Consider the following 17,442-nt stretch of genomic DNA (forward strand, 5'->3'; position numbering starts at 1 on the left):
AAAGACGTTGATTCAATTCATGAAGGTTCCACCCTCACGACCTAATCACCTCCCAAAGGCCCAACTCATAACACCATTGCACCAAGGGTTTCAACATATGAATTTTGGGGGGACACAAATATTCAGTCTATAAAAATTATATTTTGTTGTTTTTATCCACTAAAAATGAAAAGGAAAAAACCCTCCCAAGAGGGTCCCTGCATCTTCCAGGGTACAGCTCAGCTGGAGATTCCTGCTGGGTCACTGGAGGGAACTGGCAAAGCAGTGGAATTTGGGAACCCAGCAAGTCTGGTGCAGTGTGCAACATGAGCACAGTCCATGAGTCCCCAAAGCATCAGGGATGAAGGGAGGAGCAGGCACATTTACTGGGGAGGGGAGAGTGGTCTTCCTTAGCAGATGAGGCCACCAACAACCACCTGGCAGGAGGCACCCCAGAGGACCAATTTCTCAGTCACTTTTCTCCTACACTTTTCTCCTACTGTCAACTCTCCTTCTGGGGACTCCCACTGGCCCAATTGAATGTGGAGTCTTCGGGGCATTAAAGGCCGGCCTCCTGGCCCCGAGCAGGGTAGAGAAAGAAGAGGCCGGAGCCAGCTCAGGCCTCACTGCCCACCTCCCAGCACGGTGTAGGATTCATGGATTGCCCCAGAGCCACCCCCAGACTCCTCTCTCATGATCCCCTCAGGCACTGGACACCCCAACCAGACAGAAAACCTGGGAAACCCAACGGTGCCAGTTCATTGTGGGTCTGGGCCAACAGTCATTCTGTTCCTTCTCCACCAGAGCCAGAAACCTTTATCTGTGAAGAGGCTGATACTACATAGCCCTACCTTTTGGGGCCATACAGTTTCTCAAAATAACTTAATTCTGCTGTCGTGGCACAAAGCAGCTGTAGATAAAATGTACACGAATGAGCGTGGATGTGTGCCAATAAAACTTTATTTATAACAACAGGCAGGTGTCCCAGGGGCTGTAGTTTGAGACTCTTCACCTAACCGATTCCTATCCACATCAGCCCCTCCAGGAAGTCCTCCTGGATCTCCCATCTGGCTCTGCTTCCGTTGTCCCAAGTCAAGAATCGTCAGCCCCAGCTGCTTCTTCGCGTTATTCCAGGTGGGCGGACCTCTACCTCCACACCCTGCGTGGCTCGGCCCCGCCCCAGAGGATCTGCACCCAGCAGATCCTTAAAACGGATTTGAATCAAAGCCACTAGGTTGGCCCCAAGCAAAACAATAAAAAATAGAAAGTCTCAAGTGCTAGTGGGGAGTATTAGAACGTGCATTTCTGGTGGGAACGTAAAATGATGCAGTTGCTGTGGAAACTGCTCTGGTGGTTCCTCAAGAGGTTAAACATAGAATTGCCACCTGACTCAGCAATTCCACTCCTGAGTATAGACCCCAAAGAATCGAAAACAGGTGTTCAAACGAATTCTTGCATTCACAGCAGCACGTTGCAATCGTCAAAAAAACAAACACATGTGTATATATATGTCAGCTGATGAATGAATAAACAAAGTGTGACCCCTCGACACAACTCATTGTTATCCAGCCATAAAACAGAAATGGAATGACACATGCTACAACATGGATGAACCTGCAAGATGTCAGTGAAAGAAGCCAGTCACGAAAAGTCCCCAACTCCCAGGAAAGGCAAATCCTCAGAGACAGAAAGCAGGAGCGTGGGTGCCAGGGGCTGGGGAGAGGGGCACAACTGTTCAAGGGGGTTTCCTCTGGGGATGATGGGGTTTCTGGAATATCTAGATGGAGGTGGCAGTTGTGTAACACCGTGAGTGAACAGATTGGCACTTTATTATTATTTTTTGTTGTGTTTTTTTTTTTTTTAAAGGAGCGGGGAGGGGCAGGAGAGAGAATCCCAAGCAGGCTCCACACTCAGTGCAGAGCCCAATGTGGGTCTTGATCTCACGACCCTGAGACCATGACCTGCGCCAAAATCAAGAGTTGGACGTTCCACCGATGGGGCCACCCAGGCGCCCCAGAATAGTAAACCACACTTTACATGGTCAATGATCTATGTAATCCATATGTGGACACCCAACCCCCAGTGTGATGGTTGTGGGGGGGTCTCTGGGAGGTGACCAGGTCCTGAGGCTGGAGCCCCCACGAATGGGATCGGGGGGCCCTCATAAAAGAGGCCTCAGAACTCCCGCCCAGTGAGGACACGGAGAAGGCGGCATCTGTGAAGCAGGAAGTGACTAGGACCTGGCCTGCCCAGCACCTTGATCTTGGACTTCTAGCCTCCAGGACTTGGAGAAACACATTTCTGTGTAAGCAGTCCTGTCTACGGTAGTCTGTCCCCCACACCGAGCATGGACCAAGATGGGTTAAGTTCTTGTCATATGAATTGTACCACAGTTGTTTTTTGTTTTTTTTTTTTAAGTTAAAAGTGAAATGCACAAAACCAGAAGCCGCCTATCTGAAATTCCACTCCCCTCCCCGCTTCTCCAGGGGTCTCAGCCAACACCGCCATCCTCGGCAGACCCAGCCTCCCTCCTTGCAAAGGACCCAAGGCTTCCGAGGGGTCAAGGCCATCGTGGGGTCCCACATCACCTCCTGGGCCAACTGTGTAAGCAGAAAGCCAGACCTGACTGCCATGGTTCAGCCGCTGTTTTCTCAGGACACTGTCCCCAGGGTGGGGGGCCCAGGTGTGACATTGCAGGCCATGAGTCAGGCCTTGACCACATTCCTGGCACAGGGGCCTGGGGTCAGGCTGGGAGAGCTGATGCTTCCTCTGGTTTTTCTTGCCCTGCGCACACTGGCATGTGGTTTGTAAGTCATTGTTTGAGGTAAACAGTACAGATCACTGAGCGCCAGGCTCCCCTGGGTCAGGGTAGCTCAGATTTTTCTTTTTTTTTTTTTTAAGATTTTATTTATTTATTTGACAGAGAGAGAGATCACAAGTAGGCAGAGAGGCAGGCAGAGAGAGAGAGAGGAGGAAGCAGGCTCCCTGCTGAGCAGAGAGCCCGATGCGGGACTCGATCCCAGGACCCTGAGATCATGACCTGAGCCGAAGGCAGTGGCTTAACCCACTGAGCCACCCAGGCGCCCAGATTTTTCTTACTAAATTGCACACATCCAGTCTCTTTCATTCATGGCTGCTAGGGACAGTGACAGTGGGGAGAGGTTTCCTTCCCAGAGCTGGAAAGGGAGGGGGCCAGCCACCAAGCAGGGCCCCAGAATTTGCTGGAAATGCAAACCGCAGCTCCGAGGAACAGCTCCACCCCCTACGGTTAGACGGACAGGCTCCCTTCTAGGCCCCCCAACTCTTCCCCAGGGAAAACTCGATATTTTTGGACCAGGGACGACACCCCATACCCCACAGTGCACGGGATGGTCCTGCCCCAGAGAACGATCCACCCATAATGTCAATAGTGCCGAGGCTAGAAAGTCCTGCTTAGGGGCCCCTGTATCCCAGTTCTCACCCTGGTTTGCCCTGCCTTTCGAGAGCACATTCTAGGGGCAATGGCAGCTTAACCACAGAGACTTCCTCCCGCGCTAGGGAGCGGAATTGGTGGGTGTAAGCAGACCCCGGCAGCTCTGTGACCTTCAGTAAGTTTCTCAGCCTCTCTGAGCCTCCATTCTCCTCAGGGCCATTTGGATGCCCTCGTGGAGCAGCTGTGCTGATTAAATCAAGTCCAAGCCTGAGGAGGGCTCAGCCCCGCTTCTCTAGGCTGTAAGTTAGAGACGCACGCTTCTGTCCCTCCCGGTGTCTGCTCATGGCTCGCTTGCGACCTTAAAGTGTCCACATCGGGGAAACTGGGAAGATCAGAGGACCATTTCGGGGTTCCAGACTCCACAACTGGCAAAAACTCTTTACAACCATTTTCTCTGTCTTCCGGCCGAGCAGCGCCTGAAAGGGGCGCTTGCAGGGGCCTGACCAACCAGCCGGGCAGAGGCCATTGTCATACTCTGGTTTCAAGGAAAGGAAACTCCCTCTGGCTTCTAAAGACGCCGAGAAATGTTCATTTGGTGTCCCCAGACGTACAGCACAGGGTTGGCATTACGGTGAAAAGTCACGGGCACAGCCGGTGCCCCTGATATGATGGGATGTGGCGGATACCCCCTCACCCCACTCTGTGCTTTTCCCTCCAAAATCCCATACTCCCAATCTAATCACAAGAAAACATCAGATGCACCCAGGCTGGGGGACATTTGGATGTTCTGGGGTCGGCAGGTGGGGCACAGCTCCTGGCCAGCTCTCCAAAATCCTGCTAAGCTCATGAGAAAAGCAAGGGGAGTGTCACAGACCAGACAATGCTGGGGCAACGTTGAGGACTAATGCAATGCGGGGTCCTGGAAGGGAAAGAGAGAGTTTATGGACAATCTGAGGGGCATCTTAATCGCGTCTGAGTTTGGTCAATAGCACAGTCGCAACATTGGTGTCTCAATTTCGACAGTCGCTCCGGGGTCCAGTGGGATGCTAACTTCGCGGGACCCTTGCCAAAGAGACACAGAAACTCTGCCTATTACCTCTGCAGCTTCTCCACATGAGACTTGTCATTCCAACAAGAAAAGGTTACTGGTAAAAGCAACAACGACTTTACATCGAGAAAGGGAGGGGAAACCAGTACATACACAGAAATGTCATTTCTTTTCTTTTTTTTTTTTTTTTAAGATTTTATTTATTTATTTGACAGACCAAGATCACAAGTAGGCAGAGAGACAGGCAGAGAGAGAGAGGGAGAATCAGGCTTGTTGCCAAGCAGAGAGCCCGATGCGGGGCTCGATCCCAGGACCCCAGGATCATGACCTGAGCCGAAGGCAGAGGCTTTAACCCACTGAGCCACCCAGGGGCGCCCCAGAAACGTCATTTCTTGTCTCTCCGACATTCGGATTGAACTGGGCGTCACTTGTTTGAACTGGTAAGTCCAGACACAAGAAGGGGGGCTCCGTTAACTGTGGGGAATCGAGAGACAGGCCGGAGTGGGAGTAGACAGGCTCAATGACTCGAACCCCTCATTGCACAGAAGCTTTTTAATAATAATTAATAATAGTAATACGAATGGTGATGACACCAGTAATAATTGGATCTCTCTCACGGCATTTATCTCGCCCCACCCTGGCTGTTCCTGGGCGGGTCTTACTCCCTGCCAGCCCTCAGGGGATCCTCTGGGTGGGTGGCCTCTGGCCCGGCCAGCACCTCCACCCCCTGCCCCCTGTGCAGAGACCCCTGCTCTCCCTTCCAGCAGGTTCCAGTGTGTATGCGGTTTTTTTTTTTCTTTTCTTTTTAAGATTTTATTTGTCAGAGAGAGAGCACAAACAGGAGGAGCAGCAGGCAGAGAGAGAAGCAGGCTCCCCGCAGAGCAGGAAGCCCGACGAAGGACTCAATCCCAGGACCCCGGGATCATGACCTGAGCTGAAGGCAGACGCTTAACCCACTGAGCCACCCAGGCGTGCCTGTGTGTGTTTCTTGTGGCTATTGCAACAGATGACCACAGAATGGAATGGGTGGCTTGAAACAGAAATGTATCGTCTCCCTGTCCTCGTGGCTGGGGCCTGACGTCAAAGAGCAGGCAGGGTGGGTTCCTTCTGGAGGCTCCGAGAGAATCTGCCCCAGGCCCCTCTCCTGGCCGCTGGTGGCCACATTTGGTGTTCCTGGGTCTGGGGTTGTGTCTCTCCGATCTCTGCCTCCACCTTTACGTGGCCTTCTCGCTCTGTCTGAAACCCCTTCTCTTTTCTTATAAAGACACCTGCCGGGGCGCCTGGGTGGTTTAGTGGGTTAAGCCGCTGCCTTCAGCTCAGGTCATGATCTCAGGGTCCTGGGATCGAGTCCCGCATCGGGCTCTCTGCTCAGCAGGGAGCCTGCTTCCCTCTCTCTCTCTCTCACACACTCTCTCTCTCTCTCTCTGCCTGCCTCTCCATCTGCTTGTGATATCTCTCTGTCAAATAAATAAATAAAATCTTAAAAAAAAAAATAAAGACACCTGTCGCTGGGTTTAGCACCCACCCTCGATCCGGGAAGACTCGTTTCAAGAACTTTCGCTTACTTACATCAGCAGAGACCATATTTATTTCTGAGAAGGTAGGGGTCACAGATATGGGGGTTAGGATGTGGGCATATCTTTTGGGGGAACGCGTCTCATGCCACTATCCCGTGAGAGGCTATCTCTCTTTACGAGTTTCTGAACCCTCCCCCCAGATTCAACCAGGAAGATGGTCGTAGCACGGAGACCAGGTCTTGGCCATGCGTTCGCGGTGGCTATGCACAGGGGTCATTGGACCAGGAATGAGAGGAGACTGGTGGAGGGCTCCCGAACTGAGCCTTGTTTTCCTCACCTGTGAAGGGGGCTGGTTCCACCATTCAGGGGAGAGCCATTCTGTCACAGGTTCAAGGACAAGGGGACAGGAGTGGCCCCACTCCCCAGCCGGTCCCATGGCTTGGCTCCCAGTGGGAGATGGGAGAAGCCCATGTTCTTTGAACAGCAGGAGAGAGAACGTGTGTGGGAGAGAGAGTGTCACAGGGGCTGGAGGCAGGGAACGCGACTCTACCTACAGAGGCTCGAAGACGTGTCATAAGAAGAATTAATGTCCTCGGGTGCTGGAGGGGAAAGCATAATGAAGAGACCCCGGAACTCCCTCCAGTCCGGCCAAGCCTTTTAAAAATGATCAGGTGACTCCTCGAGCAGGTGTACCCAGAGTCACCCTATGACCCAACAATTCCAATCCTTGCTGTGGATCCCAAATAATTAAAAACAGGGACCCAAACACATGCTCGTGCGTGCCCGTGTGTAGCGGCTCAGCTCACGGCCACCAAAACGGGAAGACGTCCCGAATGCCCATCACCTGGCGAATGGACACCAAACGTGGTCCGTCCGTACGGCAGTTAGTACTCGGCTATAAGAAGGAAGGAAGCCCTGGCACAGGCTACAATGTGGGTAAATCTTGGGCCTCATACTGAGCGAAGGAAGTCAGACACAAAAGACCACACAGTGGAATCGCATACGTGATTCCGTGTATGCAAGACGTCCAGGACAGCCAGCACCATGGACACAGAAGGTAGACTGGCCGTTGCCAAGGGCTGCGGGAAGAAGGGAGAAGACTCCTCTGAGGGTGATAAAAATGTTCTGGAACAAGACAGAAGTGATGGTTGTATAACATTGTGAATGTATTTGATGCCACTGAGTTGCCCACCTTAAAATGGTTAACTTCGGGGGCGCCTGGGTGGCTCAGTGGGTTAAGCATCTGCCTTCCGCTCAGGTCATGATTCCAGGGTCCTGGGGTCGAGTCCTGCGTTGGGCTCCCTGCTCAGCTGGAGGGGGGTGTCTTTTTTTCCTTCTCCTCCTCCCCACTGCTTATGTTCTCTTTCTCTCTCTCAAATAAATAAATCTTTAAAAAAATAAAATAGTTAACTTTGTTACATGAATTTCAACTCGATAAAAAAAAAATTAGAAAGTGAAAAAAAAATAGATCTGAAAGATATTTACCCCCCTTTATTTTTCTAAAGACATTGTTCTGGGCATTCAGAAATACCCAGTTGCCTGTCCCAAAAGATGTAGAAATTTATAAACAAAGTTTAATAACGTTAAATGAGGCCCTTGCGTGATTTACCCAGAGCGTGGGCCAGCCCGCTGAGTTCTTGTCATTATTAATAATAAATGTAATGATATAATTACATAATAAGGTCATCATTTTCCGCCCCGATTGCAGTCCTATAAGTCATCGGGGTGAATCAACACACTCGAGGCTGTTCCCAGTGGAAGGGGCAGACGTTGATTCAAAGCGAGCTCCCCCGCTCAGGACGTTAAACCAGAACAAGCCACAGGGCCTGTCAGGTGCCTATGGAGTCTGAGCAGCTGTTCCGAGGGGTGACCCCACAGTCAACAGTGCTGGAGCCCCAGGACCCCCCGGACCGGGGAGGCCAGGAGCCTCAAAGTGGGGAGAGACAGTCCTGCCTTTCCTAGGCTCTGACTGTGGGATTGTCCTCTGGCCTCCAAGAGGTGACAAGGATAGAACAGAATTACAGTGCTCTGACTGTGGCAGTGTGCATTCCCCAACAGGTGAAGTGGACCCTCAAGACGTGGTCTGTCCGTCCATCTGTTCATCCATCCATCCAACAGAATGCTCCTCAGCTGTGTGAAGAAGGGACACACGGCAGTGCGACAAGTGGCAAGCAATGCTCAGTGGAAGAAGCCAAACAAAGGACCACACTGTATGACTGCATTTCTATGAAATGTCCAGAAAGAGCAAATCTAGAGACTCAGAAAGCAGCAACCCCTGGTTGCCTGGGGCCAGGGGTAGGTGTGGAGAGGGACCATCAAGGGCCAGGGCGCCTGGGTGGCTCAGTCAGTTAAGCGTCTGCCTTCAGCTCAGGTCGTGCTCCCAGGGTCCTGGGATTGAGCCCTCAGTTGGGCTCCCTGCCCAGTGGGGAGTCTGTTTCTCCCTCTCCCTCTGCCCCTCCCAACTTGTGCTCTCTTCCTCTTTCAAATAAATAAATAAAATCTTAAAAAATAAAAAAGAAAAGTACAAAAGCCGGATCATGGTGATGTGCACTGCTTGGTAAATTTTACCAAATGTAGATGACCCCCACAGAGAAGCTAAGGAAAAAGTTTTAAGTTTCAAATAAGACAAAAAATAATCCTAAATAAAACAAAACATCGTAATCTAAAGAGAATCAAAAGGCTTTAAGTAAAATAAAAATAAATCTAAGTAAAATTTTAGATTTTAATCTAAAGAAACTTTTCAATTCTTAAATAAAAGCAAACCTAAATGAAAGTTTTTACATTTTAATCTAAATTATAACTTTTGAATTTTTTTAAAAATAAAAATTAATCAGTCTAAATGGAATCTAAGTATTAAAAATCTAAGTAAAAATTTTGAATTGTAAACAATGTAAAAAGGAGGCCCTAGCCCAGATGTCATGGTCTAGAGGTAAGAGCAACATCAAAAAATCTAAACGGAAAAAAAAAAATTGCTCTCAAGTGTGTCTTCGCTAACAAACTGTACTTTTATGACTAGGTGCCCAAGACATTCCTGCTGCTGAAAATCCAAACCATTGAGCTAAGGGCTGTCTTCAGATTCACCCCCGTATTTATCTGTCTAGCTATGGATTAAACACCTGGGAACCAAGCACGGACAGGGATTAGCTTACTCTGGCTGACAGCTCACTCTCCAGCACCTGGCCAGGAAGATGTATTCCATAAGCATCTATTAAACGCACACAGTAAGGCAGCAGTGGTTTGGGGAGCCAGTTCAGACTCTGGCCGTTCTGCTGGCTTCTCCCTGTAGAACCAGCTTCTCGGAGCCTCGGGCCAGAGACCGTATTTTCTGCTTGCTGGCCACTCACTCCCTTCCCCTACATAGAGCCTTAATATATCCATTAATGGGCCTGGCTCTGTGCCAGGAAAGCATATACATGGACACTGAAGTTTGATTTTCATAGAATTTTCACATACCATAAAATACTCTTCCCCCCAACCCAGCCATTCATAAATGTACAACCGTGGTTAGCTATTAGCCAAGCCAAAGCTGCTGCGGTCACATAATGTGTGATTCCATTGATATGAAATGTCCAGAACAGGCAAATCCACAGAAACAGAAAACAGACTGGTGGTTGCCAGGGGGTGGGAGTGGGGACAGTTAACATGGGGTTTTGTTCCGGGGTGGTGGAAATGTTCCAGAACTAAGTAGAGGAGATGGTTGCACAACACTGTGAATGTTCTAAATGCTCCTGAATTGTTCACTTTAAAAGAATTTTAGGGCCACCTGGGCAGCTCGGTTGGTTAAGCTTCTGCCTTCGGCTCAGGTCATGATCCTGGAGTCCTGGGATCGAGTTCTGCATTGAGCTCCTTGCTCCGTGGGGAGCCTGCTTCTCCTGCTCCTGCTTGTACTCTCTCTGACAAATAAATTAATAAAATCTTTAAAAAAATTAATTTTGGGGGCACCTAGGTGGTACAGTCTGCTGAGCACCCAACTCTTGATTTCAGCTCAGGTCGCAATCTGAGGGTCATGAGATCAAGCCCCGTGTTGGGCTCTGTGCTCAGTGCAGAGTCTGCTTCAGATTCTCTCTCCCTCTCCCTCTGCCCCTCTTGCTCATGCTCTCTCTTCTCTCTCCCTCAAATAAATAAAAATCTTTTTTTTTAAAGTTAATTTTATATTAAGTGAATTTCACCTCAATAAAAAATTATATACACAAATATACATGCATATAATTAACATTAGAATATACACAAAATATAAAGAATAACACTATTGACATTCTGATATATTTTTTTAAAGATTTTATTTATTTATCAGAGAGGGGGGGGGGAGAGAGCGAGCACAGGCAGACAGAGTGGCAGGCTAGAGGCAGAGGAAGAAGCAGGCTCCCTGCCAAGCAAGAAGCCCGATGTGGGACTCGATCCCAGGACGCCGGGATCATGACCTGAGCCGAAGGCAGCTGCTTAACCAACTGAGCCACCCAGGCGTCCCGATTCTGATATATTTTTTAAAAAGCCACGAGCCAGGGTATGCCAGCCCTTGATTGAGGCCCCTAAACACAGCTACCAGAATGGGAAGGCCTCTTCTAGGAAAAGTCCTTTCTATGTGGTGTCTCTTATCTTCATCAACATGTGATGAGGCATTCTCGTGTCCCTTTGATGGATGAGGCACTAAGGCTCAAAGAGAGAAAGCTGCTTATTCAAGGTCACCGAGTTGCAGGTGCCAGAGCCAGGATCTGACCTAAGGTTCTGGCTGAGCCCTCCTCTTCCATCCACTGCTCACCATGCTAAACAGATATGCTTGAAGATTAAGCAAGGACACATATGCAGTTCTTCAATGTACAGCTTGGCATACAGTAGGTGCTTAATAAGTGTTGCTCCCTCCTCCTCTCCTGTCCTCTGTATCAACGAGACTAAGACCGTCATGGCCTGGCTGGTGAGGAGATGACGGATGATTCTCCTGGGAATCCATCAGTCACCAACCAAATGAAACTTTGGCACCTTCCCCCACATATCACTACTTAATTGTTTATAAGCAACAAGAGTCCCAGAGATGGAGAGGCAAATGGGAAAGTGCCCTTTCTCTTGGGGCTTCGGGCCTCTGAGCACAGCAGCAGCGCGGTGGTGACCCATGATAAGAAACCCAGTCGCAAAGGGTGTCCTTGTCCACATGACTTCCCATCCCCAAGAAATGCCGAGCTGCCAAACCTCTTTGCAACATGGGGAGCTGAGTCTGGCAACATACTGCAGAAAGCTTGCGCAAACCTAGGCAGAAACACCCTAATCACCCCAGCTGGGAGTCATTGTCCAGTTGCTGCTGTCATGCAAATACAATTCCTCTAGAGCATTCATAACTTGTCTTGGAAGCTCAGCTGTATTTTGGGTGACGTGTTTTCTGTAGAATTCCTAAGTGCTTGCTCTCGGGAGTTGGGCCAAGTGCACACAATAGCTATTTGGGGCAGAACAGCTGGTAAAGGGAGAGGCAGTCTAGACTCTTGAAGAAAAGTAGCAAGAAGTGAAGGATACTAGAAATGGTCAGGACCGAGTTAAAGGAGATTGTAAGCTCTCTGTGGGCAGAAAGGGGCTGTGTACTTCTTTAGCTTTCTCTCCGTGTCCAGCAGAGCATGGAGAGGGAGCTCAATATTTATGAGGTGCTGAGACTAAAAACTTCTGATTTGTGAGCATCGTGAGCCCTTAAACATAGATGGCAGAAGATGGTAAATGCAAAGTAGCATATGCACCATTCCTCCAAGCCTCTCACAGTAACAGACATCACCAGTCAATCACAGACAGACATCACCAATCAACCACAGCACTGCTTCCGAGCACTGAGCCTGGAAACAATCTCAGAATCCATGCCAGCACAGTGCTCAGAACAGTATCGATGGATTGGAGGGAAATGATCTGCCCACCCCACCCCTGTCTTTGACAATTAATGCTGACTTATTAGGAGAGGATGGGAGGCCTTGGGAACAACATGAGAGTGAAGGCAACACCATCAAGAAGCATAAAGTTCCCCACTATGAAGCAGACAGCAAGGCACAGACACAGAGCCAGACCCTACCCTTTTGGAACTTACCAGTGACACCTGAGTTCGAGAAGGGTGCTCATTTGCTTGTCTTTCAGCATTACGGGGCCACTCACTGATCACGTATCTTTTTTTTTTTTTTAAGATTTTATTTATCTATTTGACAGAGAGCACAAGTAGGCAGAGAGGCAGGCAGAGAGGGAAAGGGGGAAGCAGGCTCCCCGCCAAGCAGAGAGCCCGATGTGGGGCTCGAAACCAGGACCCTGGAATCATGACCCGAGCCAAAGGTAGAGGCTTTAACCCACTGAGCCACCCAGGCGCCCCTGATCATGTAACTTCTGTAGACACACCTCATTCTCCCCAACTTAGCAAGTGATGGGACAGGCTGCTCAGAGGCTGTGAAGTTCAGCCGAGGGTATGTCCCCGAGCTGGGAAGAGGCCGCCCTGGGGACCTGACTTTTTCGCCCAGGGCATTGTCACCCGAGATGCCACTGGGACCCACTCCCATCGAAATGTGTGGCCTAGATAGCAGAATGAGAGCGGCCATGCTCTGAGCCTTCCTCCCAAGTACCAGATCCCTCCCTCAGCCTGGGATCCCCCCATCTGGCTCGCTCACTCATGTTCATAATCAGGCAGCCAATGTTCTTGACATGTGCCATCTCCTGTCTCCCGATGACACTGAGGGCACGGAGAGGTCCAATGACATGTCCAAGGTCACACAGGTAAAGGGGCAACTGAAGTCCACGTTCTTCCCAATCGTTGGTGGTTCCGGGGGCTGGTTCTGTTCACCAGGTGCCGTGCCGAAGTGTCTCACACTGCCCTGGGAGGTCCTCGGTGGGTGGCCGGCATCCCCGCGTCATGTTTGTTTCAACACCAGGTCCACAGCTGGGCCTGGGAGACACAGAGATGAATCGAGGGAGGCCCCTGCCTTTGGGGGGCTCCCTGTCTGGAGAGGAAGCCAGGGAGAGAACAGATGGCCACCATGATGTGTGAGCTTCCTGGGGCCGCCGCAAGAAAAAAAAAGGCACAAACTGGGTGGTTTAACAACAGACATGCATTCTCTCACAGTCCTGGGGGCCAGAAGTCTGAAATTAGGGTGTCGACAGGGAGGGTTCATCCTTCTGATGAAGCTCTGAGGCAGAATCAGTCCCAGGAGAGACTTCCAGGGGTGCCTTGGCTTGGGGCTACATTACTGTGATTTCTGCCCCTCATCTTCCCCTAGACATCTTCTCTGTGCTTGTGACTCCGCGTCCGTTCTAAGGACACCAATCATTGGGTTCGGGGCCCATCCTAACTCAAAATGATCTCACCTCAAGACCCTTAATTACACCTGCAAAGACCCTCTTTCCAAATCAGGTCCCAGTCACAGGCACCCGGGGTTAGGAGGTGGGCATATGTGTTGGGACACATTCGACTCATTGGCTGTGGCGACAAGGAAGGTCCCAGAAACCTGGGTGATGGAGAAGCAACTGTGGAGAGTCCTGCAGGAGTGGCAAGCCCCCCACAGAAGTTCCTCCAAGGAGCTATGGGAGAGAAATCAGCTCATTTCCTTGCTCACCCACCTGCTAGATACTGACTGAGTGTCCATCACACGCTGGGCCAGGCCCCTGGCTCCTGCCTTCCCCGCAGGTCATGCACTGCTTGTGGGCATGACAGGAAAAAAAAGGAAAAAAAAAAAGGAACCCATGGATAAAAGAATGACCAACAGTGAAAAGTGCCGCAGAACAAGCCCTAAAAAACAGGGTCAGAGAAGGGAACTATGCAGCATAGAGCGGCCTGGTGTTGGGTCAGCGGAGCCTGGAAGACAGGGTCAGGCTGAAATGCACAGACGAGCTCTCTGGCCTTTCCGACAAATGGTCCTGGGACCACTGGGGATCCACAGGCCAAAAAAAAAAAAAAAGAAGAAAGTAAATTTTGTTTTTAACTCAAGATGGATCATCCAGTGAAGTATAAAGGCAAAACCTATAAAACTTCTAGATGATAAACATGAGGCAAATCAGGATGACTGTGGGCTTGGCGATTTTTTACATAAAAGACCCAAGCACAATCCTAAAAGGAAAATATGATACACTGGCCTCCCTTGAAATAAAAAACTTGTGCTCTCCAAAAGGCACCGTTAGAGATTCAAAACCCAAGCCGCAGACTAGGAGAAAATCTTTGCGAATCGCCTGTCTGGTAAAGGATGGGTGTCCGACACAAACGAATAATGCTTAAAAGTCTGTAAGAAAACAAACAACCCAGTTAAAATCTGGGCCAAAGGACTGAACTGACCTCTCAATGACAAAGATATACAGCTGGCAAATGAGCGAATGAAAAGGGGCTCCACATCAGACGTCATCCAGAGACTGCAAATTAAAAACATCAATGAGATACCACCACACAGCTATTAGAATGGCTAAAATACAAACAAAAACACAAACCAAAAAAATGGCAACACAAAATGCTGGCGAGGATATGGAGCAATGGGAACTCTCATCCATTCACTGCTGGTGGGCACACAAATGGTAGTATTACTCTGGAGGACAGCTTGGTGGTCTTTTTACAAAGTGAAACACACTGCTAGCCTGTGATCCACCAATTGTGTCCCTAGATATACGCAATTAATCTGAAAACGTGTCCATGAAGCCATATTCAGTGTATATCCGATCTGGCAACTATATTGCCCAAAACTGGAAGCAACCAAGATGTCCTTCAACAGACGAACGGGTGAACAGTGGTCCATCCATCCATACCATGGGATATTATTCAGCAACAAAAAAGAAATGAGTACTCAAGCCATCAAAAGACATGGGTGAATCTTAAAATGCCCATTGCTAAGTGAAAGACACCAACTAAAAGAAACTAACTACAGTATGAGCAACAACTGGAGAGATTCTGGAAAAAGACAAAAAACTATGGTACCTAACCAGGGGTTAGGGAGGAGGGAGGGAAGGAGAGGTAGGGACCAGGGGGCTTTTAGGGCAGCAAAACTACTCCATATGATAGTATAAAAGTGGATACATGACGTGCATTTGTCAAAACCCATACAAGGTACAACATCAAGAGTGGGGACACCGGTGTCAACCGTGACTTCAGTTAGTAACAATGCATCAATACTGGCTCCTGGAGTATTAACAAATGTATCACATACTGCCAGGAGAAACGGCATGTGTGGGGGACATGGGGACTCTGTATACTTCCTACTCATGTTTTCTGTAAACCTAATAGAACCCTAAAAAATTAAGTTCACTAGTTAAGGGGGTGACAAGAGAAGACGAGCCAGAGCCAAGCAAGTGGGAAGTGAGGGAAAGACTTACTTGGTAGAGGACACAGCAAGTACAAAGGCCTGGCGGGATGCACGGGCTTGGTCCCTTCCGGGACCTGCAAGGAATCCAAGAAAGGAGGAAGAATGCACTGGAAGGAGCCGCAGGGGCTGTCCCAAGGCGGAGAGGAGGACCAGAGAATCATATGCCTGGGGACCGTCATCTTTGCCTCATTATCCTATGGGGAAACAGAGGCTCAGGTGAAAGTAGTGAGAAAAGTATACAGGTGGCTCATTTAACCAAAAGCTGTAGAGGGCTCACGGGATGTCACCAGCACTTACATATACACACGCACACACGCACGTACAGAACCACTGTGGGGTAAGCTACCATATCATCTGGTTTACAGATGAAGAAGCAAGCCCAGAGAGGCAAAACCATTTGCCCAAGGTCACACAGCCAGCAGTCTGTGGCTGAGGCTGACTCTCCGTTGTTGCGGTGGCAGCCGCAAGAGGCACGTCTGAATTCCAGCTGAAGTTTCCCAAAGCCCAGGGAAGCTGTAGGGAGGATCCCTGCCCCCTCCAGCACCACCGGATCCCCGGCGCCTGAAAATGGGGCTCATCAGTGCATTTGCTGAACCCATAGTTGGATGATTCATGGTGAGGTGATGCGCCTCTGAGGTGCCTTCCAGCTGGGAGGGTCCAGCATTGTGGACCCCAGCGGGGCCCCTTGATGCCTGTGTGGTGCCAAGGCCACCTCCATGCAGTGGTCCTGGGCTGTGGTAGTCCAGCTGCTGTCCGTGGCAAAGCCTTCCTGGCCCCAGGGAAGGTGTCCCGGTCAAGAGCTTCCTGAACCCATCAACATCGGGCCACGGGACAGAGGAAGACCCTGGATGCCTCCAGGTCCAGAACACAGACTCTGGAGTCGAGACCAAAGCTGGAAACCGGCTCTGGGTTACACCATGAGATGCTCTCCCTCTAGGACTCATGTGGCTCCCCTTTTCTCCAGGTCTTGACTCATAATAGCACTGGGTGAGGTGAAGTTGAACTTTTCACCATCCCCTCTCTCCCCACTCACTCACTTGCCTCCTAGTCCCCTCCGCGCTGTATCTTGCACCCCCTGCTTTATGTTTCCAAAAGGTTCATCTCCCCAATATACTTGTTTATTTTATACCCCCTAGGGGAAGCCCCCAAGAGCAGGCAGATTTGTCTGGCTCTTGGTCCTGTGCTCTCCCGGCCTACACGGGGCCAGCACACAGTAACAATGGTAGTGACAGTCCTTTGCTGGCAAGGCTGTGCCGCGAGCAACCCAGGTGGTATATTCAACATGCCCACCGGACAAGCTTGTTCCCTGTCCCCCGGCGCCACCCCCTGCTCCCGCCCAGCGCTGGGTCTGTCTTGGAGGAGAGACTGTCACCCTTGTCTTCAGCTTCTACACTTAAGCAAGTCAGTTAAGGACGGCAAGCCTCTCCCAGAGCCCCTTGAGCCTCAGTTTCCCTGGAGGGCTTCCTTAAGAGAGCCCTGGTCTCAAGGACTTAACATTTGTTAAGGGCATCGCACAAGGTTTTTTACATAGCGATGGGCATAACAGTGGGTCAGGCTTAGCTTAACGGGCCCCCGGAAAACGAGAGTTTTGATGACATGAGATGAAATGAGAGAAAATGAAAGTTTCCCCACCCATTATGAATCCTGGGGACCCCAATCCCCCCTGCATCAGGGTTCCCGGGAACCCCACCCATCATCTAGGATTCTAGAAACCCCTTTGAAACTATGGGGCAATCTCGCCCATCACCAGGGATTCTGGGAACCCCTCTGAGGCGTTGGGGACCATTCTCCCCATACATCAGGGATCCCTGGAGGCCAGGGGACCCAGTGCTCCACTCAGAGTCCCGGGTCCCCGGATGCCACCTCCGCTCCAGGTCCTCGAGCAGGCGGGAGCCCATGGGGCGCCCCGGGGATCCCTGGGTGTCACGGTGCTGTTGTGGAGCGCGTGTTGACGCGTCGCCGGGGAGACAGGCGGGGGCGGGCCCAGGAGGGGGGCGCGGCCTGGCCGTGCGCAGGGGGCCGGCCAGGCTGCGCAGAGCCCTGGCGGCCGCAGTGGCCACGGCCGCCGCCGCCCGCCGGCTTATATACCGCGGCTAAATTTAGGCTGCGCCCGGAGCTCGTCCCCATCCGGGACGCGTTTCCGCCGCCGCCGCTTTGGCCCGGCCCCCCGCGCGCGCCGCGCCTATAAGGCTTGGG

General features: G+C 50.6%; 1 long non-coding RNA gene across 1 annotated transcript; it reads right to left on the reverse strand.

Annotated features, from left to right (window-relative positions):
• Positions 1–12,092: 12,092 nt before the first annotated feature.
• Positions 12,093–17,165, reverse strand: LOC132011123 (uncharacterized). Its single transcript, XR_009402333.1, has 4 exons — positions 17,110–17,165; positions 15,257–15,440; positions 14,232–14,305; positions 12,093–12,851 (listed from the first exon to the last, which is right to left on the reverse strand). It is a non-coding gene; the product is annotated as an uncharacterized LOC132011123 (long non-coding RNA).
• Positions 17,166–17,442: the final 277 nt, after the last annotated feature.

The sequence above is a fragment of the Mustela nigripes genome, chromosome 2, assembly GCF_022355385.1.
Source record: "Mustela nigripes isolate SB6536 chromosome 2, MUSNIG.SB6536, whole genome shotgun sequence".
NCBI lineage: Eukaryota > Metazoa > Chordata > Mammalia > Carnivora > Mustelidae > Mustela > Mustela nigripes.